Below are 14,361 nucleotides of genomic sequence, written 5' to 3' on the forward strand. Positions count from 1 at the left end.
ACTCTGCTCAATTTCTTTCCCAGAGGCCTGTGGAGAACCCTTTGCACGTTTGAGCCAGCCGGGCCTGCATCAGCAGATCCTGCTCCACTGGGAAGGGAGAGCCTGTAGGCGTAAATCAAAAAAAGGGGAGAAATCTGCAAATTCTAGTGGCAGACCCATGTTGCCCAGGAAGCAATCAGTTTCTCCTGCTCCCTATAGTGGAAAAAGACATAGGAGGTGTATTTCTCTAGGCAGGGGCTCTGTGTAGATGGCACTTCATTGCTCTGGGAAGCATCCATGCTGGTAGAAGAGTAGCAGCAGACTCCACACCTGAGGCTTGAATGGGGACTGTTGGGGAGGGGCAGTGGGAGGCCGAGGAGGGCGGAGGAAAATGCTTTTCAAAAGCATCTGCACGTTCCTACAAACCTGCTGAAAACCCATACCAGGAATGGGGCTCGAACCCATGCGGACAAACGTCCATTGGATCTTAAGTCCAACGCCTTAACCACTCGGCCACCCTGGTGAGACCCAAGGATTTACTTTCTTCAACTCCCTTTTTATGCTTGCTGCTGTAGCACCAGCTGTCCAGCAAGAGGTGATTGCAGAGTTAAAAGGCTTTTGCAGGAGGTTAAAAGTAATTGCTTATAACAAACACACTGTGTGACACCTAACTTTCTCCCACTCGGACCTTACCGTTAATTTTTATATTGGAGTTAGCTTAGTCACAATAAGGGGGTGAGCAAGGCAGTTACACTAGAGCATCTACTCCCTGGTGGTCTAGTGGCTAGGATTCGGCGCTTTCACCGCCGCGGGCCGGGTTCGATTCCCGGTCAGGGAAGATCCCTCTAAAGCATAGATTGCTTAATTTGTCTGTGTATCTTTTTTAAAAGAAGGTCTTTAAAAAGGCACCCCTCCCAATAGATGAAAGCGGAGGAATTGGGCTTGTTCTCCTGTGCCCCAGGTTGCTTTGCCCCCATTGACCTAAGCCACCTTTGTGCGCACGCAGTCCCCCACCCAGTCAGGTGCTCTATGTTGGCGTGAAGTGCAGTACCAGCTCAACAGAAAGGTAAATTGCTGGAAAACCCTGCTGTGATGCATACATCTACTTTGGAGCACTCTTCTCCTTTGCACTCTTGAATCGCTTAAGCGCAATGTATTCTTCCAGCAAGCTGAATAACGAGATAGGTGAGAGAAGGTGTACCAGCTGTCTGTGCGCCATCAGCAGCCACTAGGTGTCCCTCTTGGGTTTTCCCGGGGATCCTGATTGTGCAGGAATTCATCGGTTCAGTAGCAAGGGGGAGAGGATGGCCTGTGCCTGGAAGTGACAGGCAGTCTGGTGGCATCATGAGGATTAAGTTCCGATTCATATTTGCTGTAGAATAAAATATGTTTTCAGCCCCCATGAGCTTTGTCACTCGGAGAGCAGTGTATGAACTTTTGCTGCACGGCTCTGGGCTCCCTGGTGGTCTAGTGGTTAGGATTCGGCGCTCTCACCGCCGTGGCCCGGGTTCGATTCCCGGTCAGGGAAAAGTCCCTCTTCTGACCTTGAAAGCTTTTCCTTCCCGTAGGTCAGGGCTTCTCAAAATGAAGTTGCTTTTCTGACTCACAATTTGCCTAGCATGACGCAGTATCGCTCAAAATATGATTTTCGCAAGGTTCCTTTAGAGCTGCTTCCCATGGTGGGAGGCAAGGCTCTTGAGCAAGTGAGATCCTGTATTCCGAGGCGCGCTTCCTTTTGTAGGCTTCTGACCCCATGGCCTGTGGCAGGTAGTCCTCCTTTGACTGGGCCGCAGGCTTTGTCTCCAAATGGCGTCCTGGACCCACTGCAACCCACCTGTTTGCTAAAACGGAAGTCTGCCTCTGGGTAAGAAAAAGCTGAGCTGCACGTACGGAAAGCGGCAGAGGCCAGAGGCGGGGAGGGTGTGGCAAGGGCTGCCTGATTTGCATAGTGACGTGTTGCATCTTGGGAATGTACAGGCTTTGGAGCTTAACAGGTACTGCAGGTGTCTGCCTGGCCTGAGAGATGCCTGTCTGGTGCTCCCCTCAGGACACACAGGCCTTCCATTCGAGCATGGAGGGTGAGGGACATGGGTCACCCTCATATACAGGGGTGTGGGCATGGGCAGGATAGGTTGTGGGGGACCCGTCAGGGCATTGCCCGTTTGGAAGCCCGTTCGGAAGGCGAGAGGAGGCGGGGCAGGAAACTCTGCTCAATTTCTTTCCCAGAGGCCTGTGGAGAACCCTTTGCACGTTTGAGCCAGCCGGGCCTGCATCAGCAGATCCTGCTCCACTGGGAAGGGAGAGCCTGTAGGCGTAAATCAAAAAAAGGGGAGAAATCTGCAAATTCTAGTGGCAGACCCATGTTGCCCAGGAAGCAATCAGTTTCTCCTGCTCCCTATAGTGGAAAAAGACATAGGAGGTGTATTTCTCTAGGCAGGGGCTCTGTGTAGATGGCACTTCATTGCTCTGGGAAGCATCCATGCTGGTAGAAGAGTAGCAGCAGACTCCACACCTGAGGCTTGAATGGGGACTGTTGGGGAGGGGCAGTGGGAGGCCGAGGAGGGCGGAGGAAAATGCTTTTCAAAAGCATCTGCACGTTCCTACAAACCTGCTGAAAACCCATACCAGGAATGGGGCTCGAACCCATCCGGACAAACGTCCATTGGATCTTAAGTCCAACGCCTTAACCACTCGGCCACCCTGGTGAGACCCAAGGATTTACTTTCTTCAACTCCCTTTTTATGCTTGCTGCTGTAGCACCAGCTGTCCAGCAAGAGGTGATTGCAGAGTTAAAAGGCTTTTGCAGGAGGTTAAAAGTAATTGCTTATAACAAACACACTGTGTGACACCTAACTTTCTCCCACTCGGACCTTACCGTTAATTTTTATATTGGAGTTAGCTTAGTCACAATAAGGGGGTGAGCAAGGCAGGCACACTAGAGCATCTACTCCCTGGTGGTCTAGTGGCTAGGATTCGGCGCTTTCACCGCCGCGGCCCGGGTTCGATTCCCGGTCAGGGAAGATCCCTCTAAAGCATAGATTGCTTAATTTGTCTGTGTATCTTTTTTAAAAGAAGGTCTTTAAAAAGGCACCCCTCCCAATAGATGAAAGCGGAGGAATGGGGCTTGTTCTCCTGTGCCCCAGGTTGCTTTGCCCCCATTGACCTAAGCCACCTTTGTGCGCACGCAGTCCCCCACCCAGTCAGGTGCTCTATGTTGGCGTGAAGTGCAGTACCAGCTCAACAGAAAGGTAAATTGCTGGAAAACCCTGCTGTGATGCATACATCTACTTTGGAGCACTCTTCTCCTTTGCACTCTTGAATCGCTTAAGCGCAATGTATTCTTCCAGCAAGCTGAATAACGAGATAGGTGAGAGAAGGTGTACCAGCTGTCTGTGCGCCATCAGCAGCCACTAGGTGTCCCTCTTGGGTTTTCCCGGGGATCCTGATTGTGCAGGAATTCATCGGTTCAGTAGCAAGGGGGAGAGGATGGCCTGTGCCTGGAAGTGACAGGCAGTCTGGTGGCATCATGAGGATTAAGTTCCGATTCATATTTGCTGTAGAATAAAATATGTTTTCAGCCCCCATGAGCTTTGTCACTCGGAGAGCAGTGTATGAACTTTTGCTGCACGGCTCTGGGCTCCCTGGTGGTCTAGTGGTTAGGATTCGGCGCTCTCACCGCCGCGGCCCGGGTTCGATTCCCGGTCAGGGAAAAGTCCCTCTTCTGACCTTGAAAGCTTTTCCTTCCCGTAGGTCAGGGCTTCTCAAAATGAAGTTGCTTTTCTGACTCACAATTTGCCTAGCATGACGCAGTATCGCTCAAAATATGATTTTCGCAAGGTTCCTTTAGAGCTGCTTCCCATGGTGGGAGGCAAGGCTCTTGAGCAAGTGAGATCCTGTATTCCGAGGCGCGCTTCCTTTTGTAGGCTTCTGACCCCATGGCCTGTGGCAGGTAGTCCTCCTTTGACTGGGCCGCAGGCTTTGTCTCCAAATGGCGTCCTGGACCCACTGCAACCCACCTGTTTGCTAAAACGGAAGTCTGCCTCTGGGTAAGAAAAAGCTGAGCTGCACGTACGGAAAGCGGCAGAGGCCAGAGGCGGGGAGGGTGTGGCAAGGGCTGCCTGATTTGCATAGTGACCTGTTGCATCTTGGGAATGTACAGGCTTTGGAGCTTAACAGGTACTGCAGGTGTCTGCCTGGCCTGAGAGATGCCTGTCTGGTGCTCCCCTCAGGACACACAGGCCTTCCATTCGAGCATGGAGGGTGAGGGACATGGGTCACCCTCATATACAGGGGTGTGGGCATGGGCAGGATAGGTTGTGGGGGACCCGTCAGGGCATTGCCCGTTTGGAAGCCCGTTCGGAAGGCGAGAGGAGGCGGGGCAGGAAACTCTGCTCAATTTCTTTCCCAGAGGCCTGTGGAGAACCCTTTGCACGTTTGAGCCAGCCGGGCCTGCATCAGCAGATCCTGCTCCACTGGGAAGGGAGAGCCTGTAGGCGTAAATCAAAAAAAGGGGAGAAATCTGCAAATTCTAGTGGCAGACCCATGTTGCCCAGGAAGCAATCAGTTTCTCCTGCTCCCTATAGTGGAAAAAGACATAGGAGGTGTATTTCTCTAGGCAGGGGCTCTGTGTAGATGGCACTTCATTGCTCTGGGAAGCATCCATGCTGGTAGAAGAGTAGCAGCAGACTCCACACCTGAGGCTTGAATGGGGACCGTTGGGGAGGGGCAGTGGGAGGCCGAGGAGGGCGGAGGAAAATGCTTTTCAAAAGCATCTGCACGTTCCTACAAACCTGCTGAAAACCCATACCAGGAATGGGGCTCGAACCCATGCGGACAAACGTCCATTGGATCTTAAGTCCAACGCCTTAACCACTCGGCCACCCTGGTGAGACCCAAGGATTTACTTTCTTCAACTCCCTTTTTATGCTTGCTACTGTAGCACCAGCTGTCCAGCAAGAGGTGATTGCAGAGTTAAAAGGCTTTTGCAGGAGGTTAAAAGTAATTGCTTATAACAAACACACTGTGTGACACCTAACTTTCTCCCACTCGGACCTTACCGTTAATTTTTATATTGGAGTTAGCTTAGTCACAATAAGGGGGTGAGCAAGGCAGTTACACTAGAGCATCTACTCCCTGGTGGTCTAGTGGCTAGGATTCGGCGCTTTCACCGCCGCGGGCCGGGTTCGATTCCCGGTCAGGGAAGATCCCTCTAAAGCATAGATTGCTTAATTTGTCTGTGTATCTTTTTTAAAAGAAGGTCTTTAAAAAGGCACCCCTCCCAATAGATGAAAGCGGAGGAATTGGGCTTGTTCTCCTGTGCCCCAGGTTGCTTTGCCCCCATTGACCTAAGCCACCTTTGTGCGCACGCAGTCCCCCACCCAGTCAGGTGCTCTATGTTGGCGTGAAGTGCAGTACCAGCTCAACAGAAAGGTAAATTGCTGGAAAACCCTGCTGTGATGCATACATCTACTTTGGAGCACTCTTCTCCTTTGCACTCTTGAATCGCTTAAGCGCAATGTATTCTTCCAGCAAGCTGAATAACGAGATAGGTGAGAGAAGGTGTACCAGCTGTCTGTGCGCCATCAGCAGCCACTAGGTGTCCCTCTTGGGTTTTCCCGGGGATCCTGATTGTGCAGGAATTCATCGGTTCAGTAGCAAGGGGGAGAGGATGGCCTGTGCCTGGAAGTGACAGGCAGTCTGGTGGCATCATGAGGATTAAGTTCCGATTCATATTTGCTGTAGAATAAAATATGTTTTCAGCCCCCATGAGCTTTGTCACTCGGAGAGCAGTGTATGAACTTTTGCTGCACGGCTCTGGGCTCCCTGGTGGTCTAGTGGTTAGGATTCGGCGCTCTCACCGCCGCGGCCCGGGTTCGATTCCCGGTCAGGGAAAAGTCCCTCTTCTGACCTTGAAAGCTTTTCCTTCCCGTAGGTCAGGGCTTCTCAAAATGAAGTTGCTTTTCTGACTCACAATTTGCCTAGCATGACGCAGTATCGCTCAAAATATGATTTTCGCAAGGTTCCTTTAGAGCTGCTTCCCATGGTGGGAGGCAAGGCTCTTGAGCAAGTGAGATCCTGTATTCCGAGGCGCGCTTCCTTTTGTAGGCTTCTGACCCCATGGCCTGTGGCAGGTAGTCCTCCTTTGACTGGGCCGCAGGCTTTGTCTCCAAATGGCGTCCTGGACCCACTGCAACCCACCTGTTTGCTAAAACGGAAGTCTGCCTCTGGGTAAGAAAAAGCTGAGCTGCACGTACGGAAAGCGGCAGAGGCCAGAGGCGGGGAGGGTGTGGCAAGGGCTGCCTGATTTGCATAGTGACGTGTTGCATCTTGGGAATGTACAGGCTTTGGAGCTTAACAGGTACTGCAGGTGTCTGCCTGGCCTGAGAGATGCCTGTCTGGTGCTCCCCTCAGGACACACAGGCCTTCCATTCGAGCATGGAGGGTGAGGGACATGGGTCACCCTCATATACAGGGGTGTGGGCATGGGCAGGATAGGTTGTGGGGGACCCGTCAGGGCATTGCCCGTTTGGAAGCCCGTTCGGAAGGCGAGAGGAGGCGGGGCAGGAAACTCTGCTCAATTTCTTTCCCAGAGGCCTGTGGAGAACCCTTTGCACGTTTGAGCCAGCCGGGCCTGCATCAGCAGATCCTGCTCCACTGGGAAGGGAGAGCCTGTAGGCGTAAATCAAAAAAAGGGGAGAAATCTGCAAATTCTAGTGGCAGACCCATGTTGCCCAGGAAGCAATCAGTTTCTCCTGCTCCCTATAGTGGAAAAAGACATAGGAGGTGTATTTCTCTAGGCAGGGGCTCTGTGTAGATGGCACTTCATTGCTCTGGGAAGCATCCATGCTGGTAGAAGAGTAGCAGCAGACTCCACACCTGAGGCTTGAATGGGGACTGTTGGGGAGGGGCAGTGGGAGGCCGAGGAGGGCGGAGGAAAATGCTTTTCAAAAGCATCTGCACGTTCCTACAAACCTGCTGAAAACCCATACCAGGAATGGGGCTCGAACCCATCCGGACAAACGTCCATTGGATCTTAAGTCCAACGCCTTAACCACTCGGCCACCCTGGTGAGACCCAAGGATTTACTTTCTTCAACTCCCTTTTTATGCTTGCTGCTGTAGCACCAGCTGTCCAGCAAGAGGTGATTGCAGAGTTAAAAGGCTTTTGCAGGAGGTTAAAAGTAATTGCTTATAACAAACACACTGTGTGACACCTAACTTTCTCCCACTCGGACCTTACCGTTAATTTTTATATTGGAGTTAGCTTAGTCACAATAAGGGGGTGAGCAAGGCAGGCACACTAGAGCATCTACTCCCTGGTGGTCTAGTGGCTAGGATTCGGCGCTTTCACCGCCGCGGCCCGGGTTCGATTCCCGGTCAGGGAAGATCCCTCTAAAGCATAGATTGCTTAATTTGTCTGTGTATCTTTTTTAAAAGAAGGTCTTTAAAAAGGCACCCCTCCCAATAGATGAAAGCGGAGGAATGGGGCTTGTTCTCCTGTGCCCCAGGTTGCTTTGCCCCCATTGACCTAAGCCACCTTTGTGCGCACGCAGTCCCCCACCCAGTCAGGTGCTCTATGTTGGCGTGAAGTGCAGTACCAGCTCAACAGAAAGGTAAATTGCTGGAAAACCCTGCTGTGATGCATACATCTACTTTGGAGCACTCTTCTCCTTTGCACTCTTGAATCGCTTAAGCGCAATGTATTCTTCCAGCAAGCTGAATAACGAGATAGGTGAGAGAAGGTGTACCAGCTGTCTGTGCGCCATCAGCAGCCACTAGGTGTCCCTCTTGGGTTTTCCCAGGGATCCTGATTGTGCAGGAATTCATCGGTTCAGTAGCAAGGGGGAGAGGATGGCCTGTGCCTGGAAGTGACAGGCAGTCTGGTGGCATCATGAGGATTAAGTTCCGATTCATATTTGCTGTAGAATAAAATATGTTTTCAGCCCCCATGAGCTTTGTCACTCGGAGAGCAGTGTATGAACTTTTGCTGCACGGCTCTGGGCTCCCTGGTGGTCTAGTGGTTAGGATTCGGCGCTCTCACCGCCGCGGCCCGGGTTCGATTCCCGGTCAGGGAAAAGTCCCTCTTCTGACCTTGAAAGCTTTTCCTTCCCGTAGGTCAGGGCTTCTCAAAATGAAGTTGCTTTTCTGACTCACAATTTGCCTAGCATGACGCAGTATCGCTCAAAATATGATTTTCGCAAGGTTCCTTTAGAGCTGCTTCCCATGGTGGGAGGCAAGGCTCTTGAGCAAGTGAGATCCTGTATTCCGAGGCGCGCTTCCTTTTGTAGGCTTCTGACCCCATGGCCTGTGGCAGGTAGTCCTCCTTTGACTGGGCCGCAGGCTTTGTCTCCAAATGGCGTCCTGGACCCACTGCAACCCACCTGTTTGCTAAAACGGAAGTCTGCCTCTGGGTAAGAAAAAGCTGAGCTGCACGTACGGAAAGCGGCAGAGGCCAGAGGCGGGGAGGGTGTGGCAAGGGCTGCCTGATTTGCATAGTGACCTGTTGCATCTTGGGAATGTACAGGCTTTGGAGCTTAACAGGTACTGCAGGTGTCTGCCTGGCCTGAGAGATGCCTGTCTGGTGCTCCCCTCAGGACACACAGGCCTTCCATTCGAGCATGGAGGGTGAGGGACATGGGTCACCCTCATATACAGGGGTGTGGGCATGGGCAGGATAGGTTGTGGGGGACCCGTCAGGGCATTGCCCGTTTGGAAGCCCGTTCGGAAGGCGAGAGGAGGCGGGGCAGGAAACTCTGCTCAATTTCTTTCCCAGAGGCCTGTGGAGAACCCTTTGCACGTTTGAGCCAGCCGGGCCTGCATCAGCAGATCCTGCTCCACTGGGAAGGGAGAGCCTGTAGGCGTAAATCAAAAAAAGGGGAGAAATCTGCAAATTCTAGTGGCAGACCCATGTTGCCCAGGAAGCAATCAGTTTCTCCTGCTCCCTATAGTGGAAAAAGACATAGGAGGTGTATTTCTCTAGGCAGGGGCTCTGTGTAGATGGCACTTCATTGCTCTGGGAAGCATCCATGCTGGTAGAAGAGTAGCAGCAGACTCCACACCTGAGGCTTGAATGGGGACCGTTGGGGAGGGGCAGTGGGAGGCCGAGGAGGGCGGAGGAAAATGCTTTTCAAAAGCATCTGCACGTTCCTACAAACCTGCTGAAAACCCATACCAGGAATGGGGCTCGAACCCATGCGGACAAACGTCCATTGGATCTTAAGTCCAACGCCTTAACCACTCGGCCACCCTGGTGAGACCCAAGGATTTACTTTCTTCAACTCCCTTTTTATGCTTGCTGCTGTAGCACCAGCTGTCCAGCAAGAGGTGATTGCAGAGTTAAAAGGCTTTTGCAGGAGGTTAAAAGTAATTGCTTATAACAAACACACTGTGTGACACCTAACTTTCTCCCACTCGGACCTTACCGTTAATTTTTATATTGGAGTTAGCTTAGTCACAATAAGGGGGTGAGCAAGGCAGGCACACTAGAGCATCTACTCCCTGGTGGTCTAGTGGCTAGGATTCGGCGCTTTCACCGCCGTGGCCCGGGTTCGATTCCCGGTCAGGGAAGATCCCTCTAAAGCATAGATTGCTTAATTTGTCTGTGTATCTTTTTTAAAAGAAGGTCTTTAAAAAGGCACCCCTCCCAATAGATGAAAGCGGAGGAATTGGGCTTGTTCTCCTGTGCCCCAGGTTGCTTTGCCCCCATTGACCTAAGCCACCTTTGTGCGCACGCAGTCCCCCACCCAGTCAGGTGCTCTATGTTGGCGTGAAGTGCAGTACCAGCTCAACAGAAAGGTAAATTGCTGGAAAACCCTGCTGTGATGCATACATCTACTTTGGAGCACTCTTCTCCTTTGCACTCTTGAATCGCTTAAGCGCAATGTATTCTTCCAGCAAGCTGAATAACGAGATAGGTGAGAGAAGGTGTACCAGCTGTCTGTGCGCCATCAGCAGCCACTAGGTGTCCCTCTTGGGTTTTCCCGGGGATCCTGATTGTGCAGGAATTCATCGGTTCAGTAGCAAGGGGGAGAGGATGGCCTGTGCCTGGAAGTGACAGGCAGTCTGGTGGCATCATGAGGATTAAGTTCCGATTCATATTTGCTGTAGAATAAAATATGTTTTCAGCCCCCATGAGCTTTGTCACTCGGAGAGCAGTGTATGAACTTTTGCTGCACGGCTCTGGGCTCCCTGGTGGTCTAGTGGTTAGGATTCGGCGCTCTCACCGCCGCGGCCCGGGTTCGATTCCCGGTCAGGGAAAAGTCCCTCTTCTGACCTTGAAAGCTTTTCCTTCCCGTAGGTCAGGGCTTCTCAAAATGAAGTTGCTTTTCTGACTCACAATTTGCCTAGCATGACGCAGTATCGCTCAAAATATGATTTTCGCAAGGTTCCTTTAGAGCTGCTTCCCATGGTGGGAGGCAAGGCTCTTGAGCAAGTGAGATCCTGTATTCCGAGGCGCGCTTCCTTTTGTAGGCTTCTGACCCCATGGCCTGTGGCAGGTAGTCCTCCTTTGACTGGGCCGCAGGCTTTGTCTCCAAATGGCGTCCTGGACCCACTGCAACCCACCTGTTTGCTAAAACGGAAGTCTGCCTCTGGGTAAGAAAAAGCTGAGCTGCACGTACGGAAAGCGGCAGAGGCCAGAGGCGGGGAGGGTGTGGCAAGGGCTGCCTGATTTGCATAGTGACCTGTTGCATCTTGGGAATGTACAGGCTTTGGAGCTTAACAGGTACTGCAGGTGTCTGCCTGGCCTGAGAGATGCCTGTCTGGTGCTCCCCTCAGGACACACAGGCCTTCCATTCGAGCATGGAGGGTGAGGGACATGGGTCACCCTCATATACAGGGGTGTGGGCATGGGCAGGATAGGTTGTGGGGGACCCGTCAGGGCATTGCCCGTTTGGAAGCCCGTTCGGAAGGCGAGAGGAGGCGGGGCAGGAAACTCTGCTCAATTTCTTTCCCAGAGGCCTGTGGAGAACCCTTTGCACGTTTGAGCCAGCTGGGCCTGCATCAGCAGATCCTGCTCCACTGGGAAGGGAGAGCCTGTAGGCGTAAATCAAAAAAAGGGGAGAAATCTGCAAATTCTAGTGGCAGACCCATGTTGCCCAGGAAGCAATCAGTTTCTCCTGCTCCCTATAGTGGAAAAAGACATAGGAGGTGTATTTCTCTAGGCAGGGGCTCTGTGTAGATGGCACTTCATTGCTCTGGGAAGCATCCATGCTGGTAGAAGAGTAGCAGCAGACTCCACACCTGAGGCTTGAATGGGGACTGTTGGGGAGGGGCAGTGGGAGGCCGAGGAGGGCGGAGGAAAATGCTTTTCAAAAGCATCTGCACGTTCCTACAAACCTGCTGAAAACCCATACCAGGAATGGGGCTCGAACCCATGCGGACAAACGTCCATTGGATCCTAAGTCCAACGCCTTAACCACTCGGCCACCCTGGTGAGACCCAAGGATTTACTTTCTTCAACTCCCTTTTTATGCTTGCTGCTGTAGCACCAGCTGTCCAGCAAGAGGTGATTGCAGAGTTAAAAGGCTTTTGCAGGAGGTTAAAAGTAATTGCTTATAACAAACACACTGTGTGACACCTAACTTTCTCCCACTCGGACCTTACCGTTAATTTTTATATTGGAGTTAGCTTAGTCACAATAAGGGGGTGAGCAAGGCAGGCACACTAGAGCATCTACTCCCTGGTGGTCTAGTGGCTAGGATTCGGCGCTTTCACCGCCGTGGCCCGGGTTCGATTCCCGGTCAGGGAAGATCCCTCTAAAGCATAGATTGCTTAATTTGTCTGTGTATCTTTTTTAAAAGAAGGTCTTTAAAAAGGCACCCCTCCCAATAGATGAAAGCGGAGGAATTGGGCTTGTTCTCCTGTGCCCCAGGTTGCTTTGCCCCCATTGACCTAAGCCACCTTTGTGCGCACGCAGTCCCCCACCCAGTCAGGTGCTCTATGTTGGCGTGAAGTGCAGTACCAGCTCAACAGAAAGGTAAATTGCTGGAAAACCCTGCTGTGATGCATACATCTACTTTGGAGCACTCTTCTCCTTTGCACTCTTGAATCGCTTAAGCGCAATGTATTCTTCCAGCAAGCTGAATAACGAGATAGGTGAGAGAAGGTGTACCAGCTGTCTGTGCGCCATCAGCAGCCACTAGGTGTCCCTCTTGGGTTTTCCCGGGGATCCTGATTGTGCAGGAATTCATCGGTTCAGTAGCAAGGGGGAGAGGATGGCCTGTGCCTGGAAGTGACAGGCAGTCTGGTGGCATCATGAGGATTAAGTTCCGATTCATATTTGCTGTAGAATAAAATATGTTTTCAGCCCCCATGAGCTTTGTCACTCGGAGAGCAGTGTATGAACTTTTGCTGCACGGCTCTGGGCTCCCTGGTGGTCTAGTGGTTAGGATTCGGCGCTCTCACCGCCGCGGCCCGGGTTCGATTCCCGGTCAGGGAAAAGTCCCTCTTCTGACCTTGAAAGCTTTTCCTTCCCGTAGGTCAGGGCTTCTCAAAATGAAGTTGCTTTTCTGACTCACAATTTGCCTAGCATGACGCAGTATCGCTCAAAATATGATTTTCGCAAGGTTCCTTTAGAGCTGCTTCCCATGGTGGGAGGCAAGGCTCTTGAGCAAGTGAGATCCTGTATTCCGAGGCGCGCTTCCTTTTGTAGGCTTCTGACCCCATGGCCTGTGGCAGGTAGTCCTCCTTTGACTGGGCCGCAGGCTTTGTCTCCAAATGGCGTCCTGGACCCACTGCAACCCACCTGTTTGCTAAAACGGAAGTCTGCCTCTGGGTAAGAAAAAGCTGAGCTGCACGTACGGAAAGCGGCAGAGGCCAGAGGCGGGGAGGGTGTGGCAAGGGCTGCCTGATTTGCATAGTGACGTGTTGCATCTTGGGAATGTACAGGCTTTGGAGCTTAACAGGTACTGCAGGTGTCTGCCTGGCCTGAGAGATGCCTGTCTGGTGCTCCCCTCAGGACACACAGGCCTTCCATTCGAGCATGGAGGGTGAGGGACATGGGTCACCCTCATATACAGGGGTGTGGGCATGGGCAGGATAGGTTGTGGGGGACCCGTCAGGGCATTGCCCGTTTGGAAGCCCGTTCGGAAGGCGAGAGGAGGCGGGGCAGGAAACTCTGCTCAATTTCTTTCCCAGAGGCCTGTGGAGAACCCTTTGCACGTTTGAGCCAGCCGGGCCTGCATCAGCAGATCCTGCTCCACTGGGAAGGGAGAGCCTGTAGGCGTAAATCAAAAAAAGGGGAGAAATCTGCAAATTCTAGTGGCAGACCCATGTTGCCCAGGAAGCAATCAGTTTCTCCTGCTCCCTATAGTGGAAAAAGACATAGGAGGTGTATTTCTCTAGGCAGGGGCTCTGTGTAGATGGCACTTCATTGCTCTGGGAAGCATCCATGCTGGTAGAAGAGTAGCAGCAGACTCCACACCTGAGGCTTGAATGGGGACTGTTGGGGAGGGGCAGTGGGAGGCCGAGGAGGGCGGAGGAAAATGCTTTTCAAAAGCATCTGCACGTTCCTACAAACCTGCTGAAAACCCATACCAGGAATGGGGCTCGAACCCATGCGGACAAACGTCCATTGGATCTTAAGTCCAACGCCTTAACCACTCGGCCACCCTGGTGAGACCCAAGGATTTACTTTCTTCAACTCCCTTTTTATGCTTGCTGCTGTAGCACCAGCTGTCCAGCAAGAGGTGATTGCAGAGTTAAAAGGCTTTTGCAGGAGGTTAAAAGTAATTGCTTATAACAAACACACTGTGTGACACCTAACTTTCTCCCACTCGGACCTTACCGTTAATTTTTATATTGGAGTTAGCTTAGTCACAATAAGGGGGTGAGCAAGGCAGGCACACTAGAGCATCTACTCCCTGGTGGTCTAGTGGCTAGGATTCGGCGCTTTCACCGCCGCGGCCCGGGTTCGATTCCCGGTCAGGGAAGATCCCTCTAAAGCATAGATTGCTTAATTTGTCTGTGTATCTTTTTTAAAAGAAGGTCTTTAAAAAGGCACCCCTCCCAATAGATGAAAGCGGAGGAATGGGGCTTGTTCTCCTGTGCCCCAGGTTGCTTTGCCCCCATTGACCTAAGCCACCTTTGTGCGCACGCAGTCCCCCACCCAGTCAGGTGCTCTATGTTGGCGTGAAGTGCAGTACCAGCTCAACAGAAAGGTAAATTGCTGGAAAACCCTGCTGTGATGCATACATCTACTTTGGAGCACTCTTCTCCTTTGCACTCTTGAATCGCTTAAGCGCAATGTATTCTTCCAGCAAGCTGAATAACGAGATAGGTGAGAGAAGGTGTACCAGCTGTCTGTGCGCCATCAGCAGCCACTAGGTGTCCCTCTTGTGTTTTCCCGGGGATCCTGATTGTGCAGGAATTCATCGGTTCAGTA

The 14,361-nt window shown here is 52.0% G+C and overlaps 20 non-coding genes across 20 annotated transcripts; 13 read left to right on the forward strand and 7 right to left on the reverse strand.

Annotated features, from left to right (window-relative positions):
* Positions 1-419: 419 nt before the first annotated feature.
* TRNAL-UAA (transfer RNA leucine (anticodon UAA)) lies at positions 420-502 on the reverse strand. Its single transcript has one exon. It is a non-coding gene; the product is annotated as a tRNA-Leu (tRNA).
* Positions 503-745: 243 nt separating this feature from the next.
* Positions 746-817, forward strand: TRNAE-UUC (transfer RNA glutamic acid (anticodon UUC)). Its single transcript has one exon. It is a non-coding gene; the product is annotated as a tRNA-Glu (tRNA).
* A 618-nt stretch (positions 818-1,435) lies between these two features.
* TRNAE-CUC (transfer RNA glutamic acid (anticodon CUC)) lies at positions 1,436-1,507 on the forward strand. The gene has a single exon. It is a non-coding gene; the product is annotated as a tRNA-Glu (tRNA).
* Positions 1,508-2,601: 1,094 nt separating this feature from the next.
* On the reverse strand, positions 2,602-2,684 carry TRNAL-UAA (transfer RNA leucine (anticodon UAA)). The gene has a single exon. It is a non-coding gene; the product is annotated as a tRNA-Leu (tRNA).
* Positions 2,685-2,927: 243 nt separating this feature from the next.
* Positions 2,928-2,999, forward strand: TRNAE-UUC (transfer RNA glutamic acid (anticodon UUC)). The gene has a single exon. It is a non-coding gene; the product is annotated as a tRNA-Glu (tRNA).
* Positions 3,000-3,617: 618 nt separating this feature from the next.
* TRNAE-CUC (transfer RNA glutamic acid (anticodon CUC)) lies at positions 3,618-3,689 on the forward strand. Its single transcript has one exon. It is a non-coding gene; the product is annotated as a tRNA-Glu (tRNA).
* Positions 3,690-4,783: 1,094 nt separating this feature from the next.
* Positions 4,784-4,866, reverse strand: TRNAL-UAA (transfer RNA leucine (anticodon UAA)). The gene has a single exon. It is a non-coding gene; the product is annotated as a tRNA-Leu (tRNA).
* A 243-nt stretch (positions 4,867-5,109) lies between these two features.
* Positions 5,110-5,181, forward strand: TRNAE-UUC (transfer RNA glutamic acid (anticodon UUC)). Its single transcript has one exon. It is a non-coding gene; the product is annotated as a tRNA-Glu (tRNA).
* Positions 5,182-5,799: 618 nt separating this feature from the next.
* TRNAE-CUC (transfer RNA glutamic acid (anticodon CUC)) lies at positions 5,800-5,871 on the forward strand. Its single transcript has one exon. It is a non-coding gene; the product is annotated as a tRNA-Glu (tRNA).
* A 1,094-nt stretch (positions 5,872-6,965) lies between these two features.
* On the reverse strand, positions 6,966-7,048 carry TRNAL-UAA (transfer RNA leucine (anticodon UAA)). The gene has a single exon. It is a non-coding gene; the product is annotated as a tRNA-Leu (tRNA).
* A 243-nt stretch (positions 7,049-7,291) lies between these two features.
* On the forward strand, positions 7,292-7,363 carry TRNAE-UUC (transfer RNA glutamic acid (anticodon UUC)). Its single transcript has one exon. It is a non-coding gene; the product is annotated as a tRNA-Glu (tRNA).
* Positions 7,364-7,981: 618 nt separating this feature from the next.
* Positions 7,982-8,053, forward strand: TRNAE-CUC (transfer RNA glutamic acid (anticodon CUC)). Its single transcript has one exon. It is a non-coding gene; the product is annotated as a tRNA-Glu (tRNA).
* Positions 8,054-9,147: 1,094 nt separating this feature from the next.
* TRNAL-UAA (transfer RNA leucine (anticodon UAA)) lies at positions 9,148-9,230 on the reverse strand. Its single transcript has one exon. It is a non-coding gene; the product is annotated as a tRNA-Leu (tRNA).
* Positions 9,231-9,473: 243 nt separating this feature from the next.
* Positions 9,474-9,545, forward strand: TRNAE-UUC (transfer RNA glutamic acid (anticodon UUC)). Its single transcript has one exon. It is a non-coding gene; the product is annotated as a tRNA-Glu (tRNA).
* A 618-nt stretch (positions 9,546-10,163) lies between these two features.
* TRNAE-CUC (transfer RNA glutamic acid (anticodon CUC)) lies at positions 10,164-10,235 on the forward strand. Its single transcript has one exon. It is a non-coding gene; the product is annotated as a tRNA-Glu (tRNA).
* A 1,094-nt stretch (positions 10,236-11,329) lies between these two features.
* Positions 11,330-11,412, reverse strand: TRNAL-UAG (transfer RNA leucine (anticodon UAG)). Its single transcript has one exon. It is a non-coding gene; the product is annotated as a tRNA-Leu (tRNA).
* Positions 11,413-11,655: 243 nt separating this feature from the next.
* Positions 11,656-11,727, forward strand: TRNAE-UUC (transfer RNA glutamic acid (anticodon UUC)). The gene has a single exon. It is a non-coding gene; the product is annotated as a tRNA-Glu (tRNA).
* Positions 11,728-12,345: 618 nt separating this feature from the next.
* On the forward strand, positions 12,346-12,417 carry TRNAE-CUC (transfer RNA glutamic acid (anticodon CUC)). Its single transcript has one exon. It is a non-coding gene; the product is annotated as a tRNA-Glu (tRNA).
* A 1,094-nt stretch (positions 12,418-13,511) lies between these two features.
* On the reverse strand, positions 13,512-13,594 carry TRNAL-UAA (transfer RNA leucine (anticodon UAA)). Its single transcript has one exon. It is a non-coding gene; the product is annotated as a tRNA-Leu (tRNA).
* A 243-nt stretch (positions 13,595-13,837) lies between these two features.
* On the forward strand, positions 13,838-13,909 carry TRNAE-UUC (transfer RNA glutamic acid (anticodon UUC)). The gene has a single exon. It is a non-coding gene; the product is annotated as a tRNA-Glu (tRNA).
* Positions 13,910-14,361: the final 452 nt, after the last annotated feature.

Source organism: Lissotriton vulgaris, chromosome 4_1, assembly GCF_964263255.1.
Source record: "Lissotriton vulgaris chromosome 4_1, aLisVul1.2, whole genome shotgun sequence".
Classification (NCBI taxonomy): domain Eukaryota; kingdom Metazoa; phylum Chordata; class Amphibia; order Caudata; family Salamandridae; genus Lissotriton; species Lissotriton vulgaris.